A 7964-nucleotide genomic window follows, 5' to 3' on the forward strand; every position below is an offset into this window, starting at 1 on the left:
TAAACCCGCTGCAATTGTTTGCACCTGTCCTAATTCAGGAATCTGATGTTCATTAGTTGTCGTTTGTTGATGTGGTTCATAAGTGTTTCTCGTTTTTTATATAGATTAGACCGTCGGTTTTCCCGTTTGAGTGGTTTTACACTTGTATTTTTTGGGGCCCTTTATATCTTGCTGTTCGGTGTGAGCCAAGAACACCGTGCGGGACAAATTTGCCATTCCAGGATTGGCAAATCTGACTTTGTCGGTTTACAAAATATCAAAAATATTTTTTGCCCAAGTGATAGATAATCAAAAATAATAAATTTCCCCATATGTCCCAACATGTCACCGTTGTCACTGTTGTCACCACAGCTGATTAAAAGTACATTTTTAAATTTCCCATGGGAATATTCAAAGTTCCCATTGGAAAAGTTAAAGTTCCCATGGGAAAAAATACTTTTCCCATGGGAATTTTAAAGTTCCCATCGGAACTACAATTTCCCATGGTAACATTGGTAGATAGTTTCTTCCCATGGGAAATTCTAAATTTCCCAAGGGAATTTTTCTTCCCATGGGAACACCTTTTTCCCTTCGGAACATTCATTCTTCCCATGGGAAGATATATTTTTTCTATGGGAACATTATTTTTTATTTTTTATTTTTTTCAGAATTTGTAAAAGAGCTATGAAATATCGCAATGGACTGACAGTTACTAGTTACCATGACTGGAACGGTTTAACAAGCATTCCATTTTACAAAAAGGTGTTATTTCAACAAATTAAAAGTATTTCTATCATACTTTTACACTCAAAAGTCCTTAATCGTCGTTGAATGATTGATAGAAATTCTACCGTCCAGCGGCTGATTTTACAATTTGAATCTCTCACCTTTTAGTGCGGTGACTGAAGGCAGATTTTTTGGAATTTAATCTCCCCACCGAACGCACACCTACATAATATATCATTGGAAAGAGGAAATCGTGTACTATAATAATATGCCTGTCGTCAGGACTTGATATGGTCACATTTTTTTTAAATTGAGGTCAAAGGTCATATGTAAAAATCTGTGAAAGTTTGCGAGGGTTTCAATTTTGACATTTTTTTCTATTTCTAAACTCTACCTATATACAAATGATACTGTTTTGGCTTTAGTAATGTTTGTTTTTATACATAAACCTTAATCATTGAGATTTTTTTATCAAAAAAATTCCTAAAACGACGTTTTATAAACAAAACTTCAAAAATCAAGTTTTCAACCTATAAAATGTTTAGAGCACCTTAACCTTATGAAAGATATCAATTTCAGGTAAAAATCAAGTGTCATGCAGGACAATACTTTAAAATTATTTTTTAAACTATCATAGTGGGTGAGTCATCAAACCAAAGCCATAGAACACTACAGTCAAATATGACCTCAAATTGAATTTGCGGATACTTCAGTTTTTTTTATAGACTACTCGTTGCTTTTGGGTTTTTTTCACAATTATTACTGCTACCATAGTATTATCTTTTGTTGTGTATTTAACTCTGGTTAATATCTATTACAATAAAGGTTTTGTAACTATATCCCCCTTTTATCCCTTGCAACGTACCCCAAACTTCAAAAGTATTCCATATAAAAAAAGAAGATGTGATATGATTGCAAATGAGACAACTCTCGAAATGAGACCAAATGAGACGTAAAACAATTAAAGGTCCCGTACGGGCTTCAACAATGAGTAAAATTCATACTGCATAGTCTTCAATTCCCGAAATGAATAATGTAAAACAAACAAAAAATCTAACGACCTGATTAATGTACAAAATAAATAAGAAAGAAGCAAATATAGTATATAGAAACAAACGACAAACACTGCATTACCGTCTCGTGACTTGAAACAGACAAATACAGATATTGGCGGTGTTTAACTTTTTTAAGGGCACACCAACACTCCCCTAACCTCGGGACTGGAACCGTGTGTACCAGTGCAACAAGCTTTATACCAAACCAACCGTTATCTCCATCATCTTCATTTTCATCAACCGTCACAAGACATGTTTTAATATTTCTACACATTTCACGCATGGCCACAGGTTTGCACATGAAAGGTTCTGCTCAAAGCAAACACGGTATTTTGAGTTTTTCTTTACAAGTACAGACAAGGTAGTGTAGGAAGTCCGAAGACATTTGTTCCTAAATAAAATACCACTGAGCTTCATACCATCCCTATCAATTCATCCAAGATTTTAAAAGAGATCTAAAAGGGGTTTTAGGAAGGTGTGATGACATCCATATGCTTGTCTGCAAAGATGCTGGGGAAACATTATACGAGACGTACACACTATCTTGAATTCGCTCAATTTCATGGTTGGCAACACATTAGATAGCGTCGCACTTTACTTTAAGTAGCATAAAATCCATTGGCATTCAATGTTTCAACAAGGTGTTTTGAACCAAACTCATGGTACATTTGTAAGGCCAATCCTAAATGAAAAGGAGTAAAACAAAAACGATTGTCTCAACAATTGCTTAGCATTTCCACAATTTCTCTGATGCCATTTCCTGAGAATAGTCTTGGCTGTGTGCATTTTCATTGAGTAAACATAGAATGAATTGCAATAAATACGAAGGCATTGGCTGAATTAAGAAGGAAGAGACAATTCATCCGAAGTTGGGTAGTCTTCTTTAGAGTTTCGATGTCTTTTCTAAGTAAACTTGCAGCGGAATGAAATATCTGTCCGTTATTTGTGTCTATTACAGTTGACATTGGGATTTTGAGTTCAGTTTTCAATTGACTAGAAGCTTATATGGCATCTTAAATAGTTATTTTGCTACTAAATATTATGTTATATTTGCCTTGAACTTGTTGCAGTTGTTTGACAACTGAATTTCTATAGAAATAAATTAGTTTGGACTGCATTTTACATGTAGAATATTTTAAATTAGAATCAGCCGGAAGAAATGATCTATATTTATCGAGTAACGGTGTCATGAAGAATGACCATTAAATCATTGTCAATAGCCAAAATAAAATTACTAAAAGCAGTATCGTGTTTTGAGATATTTGTTTGCACGGGTTTGATTTTTTTATTTTTACGTTTTTAGCAAATAATTTGTAATGCAACCAAAATGACAGAGTGATTGAAGTTTAAAAGATGGACGGAAAACTATTTCAACTTTAACTTTATCTGACACGGATAAAACATTTTAATACGCTCATCGGATTCAAACTTGAGTAATGTTTTATCTTTCTAAAATGTTTTGTTGCAACAAAATATACAAGCGCTCCAGTTTAACGACTGCATTCTAGAACGCTTACAAATACCCGAAACTGAGGGACAACAGTCAGGTAATTGTATGTCGTCATTAAATATTAGACTAGAAGCTTCCTCGCTCTAAAAGAGGGCAGAAATATGTTTACTTGTGTAAGTTTTGTAGCATGAACGATGATAAACTGCCTGCACGGAGTTCTTCAAATTAACAGCTAGTGCATGAAACAGCGTGATGTTCACCTCATCAAATCTTCTATGCAATGCAGATACAAAAATTGACTTCCCTAAACTGGTAAATTGACTCAAAATTTCAATCGAGGTTTTTTTTCTGCATGAAATGTAACGACTTTTGTCTTTTCTTTGAACTTAATGGAGCAAGTTGCAAAGGACTTGACATATCACGGAATATTTACTGCAACTATCCGTCAATTATTTTGATTTTACAATAAGACTTTTCTGACAAAGTATATTTGATGTTTTATAACGAAAAAACATAGAATATAAACATATACAAACAAAGTATGTGGCATATATCAGTGCACTTTAATTGAAAATATGTGTATATAATAGCGAAAAAGGTATAATTTCATATATCATTTGAGAGCAAATTATTGACTAATACACAAAATGTGACGGAAGGCAAGTGATTGAGTTCCGTGTTGAAATTGAAGATATTTACTCCATTCTTTTTCCATTGATTTCTTCAGGTTTTTTTCATATTTTGGCTCCGAAATTTTTATCACTAATTAGTTTTATTAAATATTATATGCTTAAAATATTATGGGATAATTTTTATTACTACTATAAAGAGAAAACTAAAGTTTGAGTCTGAATTTGCAATTAAAATTACTTCAATTTTAAATAGTCTAAACCTCGCAAATTTTATAGATTAGATTAGAAGAAAATAAAATACTGAATGGAATGTTTTGACATATAAAAATAACTTCAGGAAAAACTATTTCAATTAAATGTAAGCAAACATACATATTTTTTCATTTTGAAAAAGGGGGGTTGAAACTCTCAAATATACTACCAGTCATTAAAACGACTTTTTAGAAAAAAGTGACCGTACGAAATTCTGATGACAGGGCAAAAACTAAAGAAGACATATTTGTCTTTAAGTTAAGACCATTTTTAGCCGTGTGTTATTTGGGGAGATTAAACTCGCGATCTAGACGACTTTTTACACTTCTGTCACCGCACTATTTGTGTTCGGTCAATAGCATCATGCATTTCATGTAATAGTGTTCGCTGAACTGTCAAGTATCAGAGCCATGCCTTTGTATTTCAGAATTTAATTTAAGAATAAAAATTATAATTCTGTTTTAATTTATATACATGGGGAATCACGAATCGTGTTTTAGATTGTTTTCTAATTAAAACCCTATAATTTCATGAAATTGACATCATAATTATTATTTATTTACTTATTCTTATCGTCGACGTAACTCGATATGCGTGGTTTTCGCCTCTAGAAAGATCGTCACTTACTTTTTTTTTAAAGTTTATTTCATTCATTTGGTCAAATTTTCTAATCATGCTAATGCAGTGTTGTTACTCGTCTACACATTTTTGGCAAACTTTTGAAAGTCTTGTTATATTTGTCTTTTATGATCTCTCATGTAAATATCAAAGAGAATCCAGAGTTTTGCATTTACAAGGACGGATCAGGATTAAATATAATTTTTATAATATATTCACTTGTACTTTACCCGTAGGCTGTCTTCGTGTAATTAATGGTTTAAAGTAATACGAATACTTTATTTCTCATAAAACTACTAGTTATCGAGAATATACATAAACATAACTGTAAGGTAAAATTATGACATGCATGTGTAAACGATACATTTTTTTAAAAATTAACTTGGAGAACTGACTTTCACATACTAGTAGTTATTTTTCTAATATTACAATATTTGATGTGTTTAACTGTTGATCAACTTTAAAGATACTAGGGTTTGACTAACAGTAGTTCTGTAAAAATTTCCTTCTTTCTATAGTTTAAATGTTCCACAATTCATAATGTAATGGTACTCGTCACCAATGTTGTTTGTGTCACAGAGACGGCAGATTATTTTTTCTTTCTGTAAATCCTGCCACCTTCCAGACTCAATCGGCAAGTGGCGACTACCACATCTATATTTGCATAATATATAAATGAATTTAGTAAGGTAAAAATGAAAAGTAGTTTTCAAATTGTTAATTCTTTTTAAAAATACGACAACATTAAGTTTTATGCGATTCTGCAATAACAGCAAAGCATTCTTGTTGAAACTGGTCTTTCGGTTTTTGTTTAATACATTTTGACACCCATTTATCACAAACTGTGCATTATGATATTGAACATAATCATACCGCAGATCATACCGTAATTATCAAAAACATTTCTCATATAAGATATCGACTTAGTTTCTATTCCGTTATTAGCATAATATAAAAACACAAGTTTGTATAATTCAACACAAATTTTACTTTCTTTTCCATTAAGAAGTCTACTCTAGAAATGTATCATTCGCAACTTTACTTAGGGCAGTAATGGGTATCTGTCAAGCTCTGCATACGCTATGAAACTTTGAGTAGACTGTTTTAACAGTAAGGATTATTGTAGTCTTTTGCATCTAGATCAAAGACTAAAATGAATTATTTTCCCGATTGGATACAGGTGAAAGAAATATTTGATTTTTTTTAAATGCTGGTATTTTTTATACAAGACTCCTATAACACATAGAGAACAATTCGAAATAGTTGTAATTTGAATTTTTTTTTAATATGTATTTTTTCCTCACTAGGTACGAGAAATAATATATAAAATTTATTGAAAAATTTCGAAACTTGCATTACGGGCATATTTAATTTATACTTCTAAGTTTGAACATGGAAACAATATTTAAATATTACTTCCAAGGTTTGAATTAAAAGTCTAAACTTTTTCAAATATTGAATACGCAACCAAATCTCTGTAAAGGCGTTTGGTTGGGTATTAGTTAAAGGAAGGCGTGGTTTTGGTAACTTTCCTCCAATCAACTGGCCTATTCGACAAACCTGTGTGCGCTGATGCGTATTAACTGGCTATTGTAACGGCACGTGTCTTACATCGGAATCTGTCATGCGTGATCAATGTTTATTGTATAATTTCTTGTCATGTGGTCAAATTATCTGACATACAAGTTTTAAAGGTTGAAACTTAAATTTGCTTTTTGAAAGATTATTCCGATATACGGTTTAAAGTGTTCAAGAAAAAACAAGACTTTAAAAGAAGGATGCATATTAGCAGAGAATATAATCTGGGACTATTATACTTAGTATTATAGTCCCAGATATATTACATGTATTACAAGGGCATCTCGATCACCATCGACAAAATATTAAATTGCATGAATGGTAAATATCTGATTTTTAATTGTAGAAGTGATTTGTGACTGTTATAAGTAGAGACATCTATACGCATTCTGGTTTACGTTCTCATATAACCTTCTTGGAAATAACAATCATTTTGGGCAGACTTGCCTTTTCTTTGTATTCGTAAAAATGATTATACGTTTCATTATATTTGAGTTCTAATACTTAACACTTAGCAATGAACCTTGAAATGAGTTGAAGGTCAAATAAAACCTGCGCGACTGACAAAAAGATCATAAAATATTTCCATACACCAAATATAGTTGACCTATTGCATATAGTATTAGAAAAGTAGACCAAAACTCAAAAACTTAACTTTGACCACTGAACCATGAAAATGAAGTCAAGGTCAGATCATGAGATGATACCTGTCTGCTATACATGTACACCTTACAATCATTCCATACACCAAATACAGTAAACCAATTGAATATAGTATTCGAAAAACAGACCAAAACACAAAACCTTAACTATAACCACTGAACCATGAAAATGAGTTCAAGGTCAGATGACACCTGCCAGTTGGACATGTAACAATTTACAGTCCTTCCATACACCTAATTTACTAGACCTATTGCTTATAGCATCTGATGTATGGACTTGACCACCAACACTTAACCTTGTTCACTGATCCATGAAATGAGGTCGAGGTCAAGTGAAAACTGTCTGACGGGCACGAGGACCTTGCAAGGTACGCGCATACCTAATATAGTAATCATATTACTTATAATACGAGAGAATTTAACATTACAAAAAATCTTAACTTTTTTTTCAAGTACTCACTGAACCATGAAAATGATGTCAAAGACATTGGACATGTGACTGACGGAAAGTTCGTAACATGAGGCATCTGTATACAAAGTATGAAGCATTAAGGTCTTCCACCGTCTTAAATATAAATCTTTCAATAAGTTAGCTAACACCGCCCCGCCGCCGGATCACTATCCCTATGTCGAGCTTTCTGCAACAAAAGTTGCAGGCTCGACAAAAACTATCGCAATTATATAAGAAAACTATTGCATTCAGAAATTTTTCATATGAAAATCACATCGCTATTATATCAGAAAAAGTTAGCAATATTATTGAATTTTAGGCGATTATTGTTTAGAAAATTGTATTCCACTAATTTTGCTTCATGATTCTAATTGAATATTTACATCTATACTTAATCAACATATCGATTTCCTCGTATTAGTACAAGTTTCTTATTATCATATAACTAAATTCATGAAAGTTATATAGCAGATGTTTGTCCTGCTCATACTTTGACAATAATAGTGCATAGGATGAGGCTTAGAAACGGGGAAATGCGAGGCTTTTTCCCCGTTTCGGGCG

Source organism: Mytilus edulis, chromosome 2 (genome assembly GCF_963676685.1).
Source record: "Mytilus edulis chromosome 2, xbMytEdul2.2, whole genome shotgun sequence".
Lineage (NCBI taxonomy): Eukaryota > Metazoa > Mollusca > Bivalvia > Mytilida > Mytilidae > Mytilus > Mytilus edulis.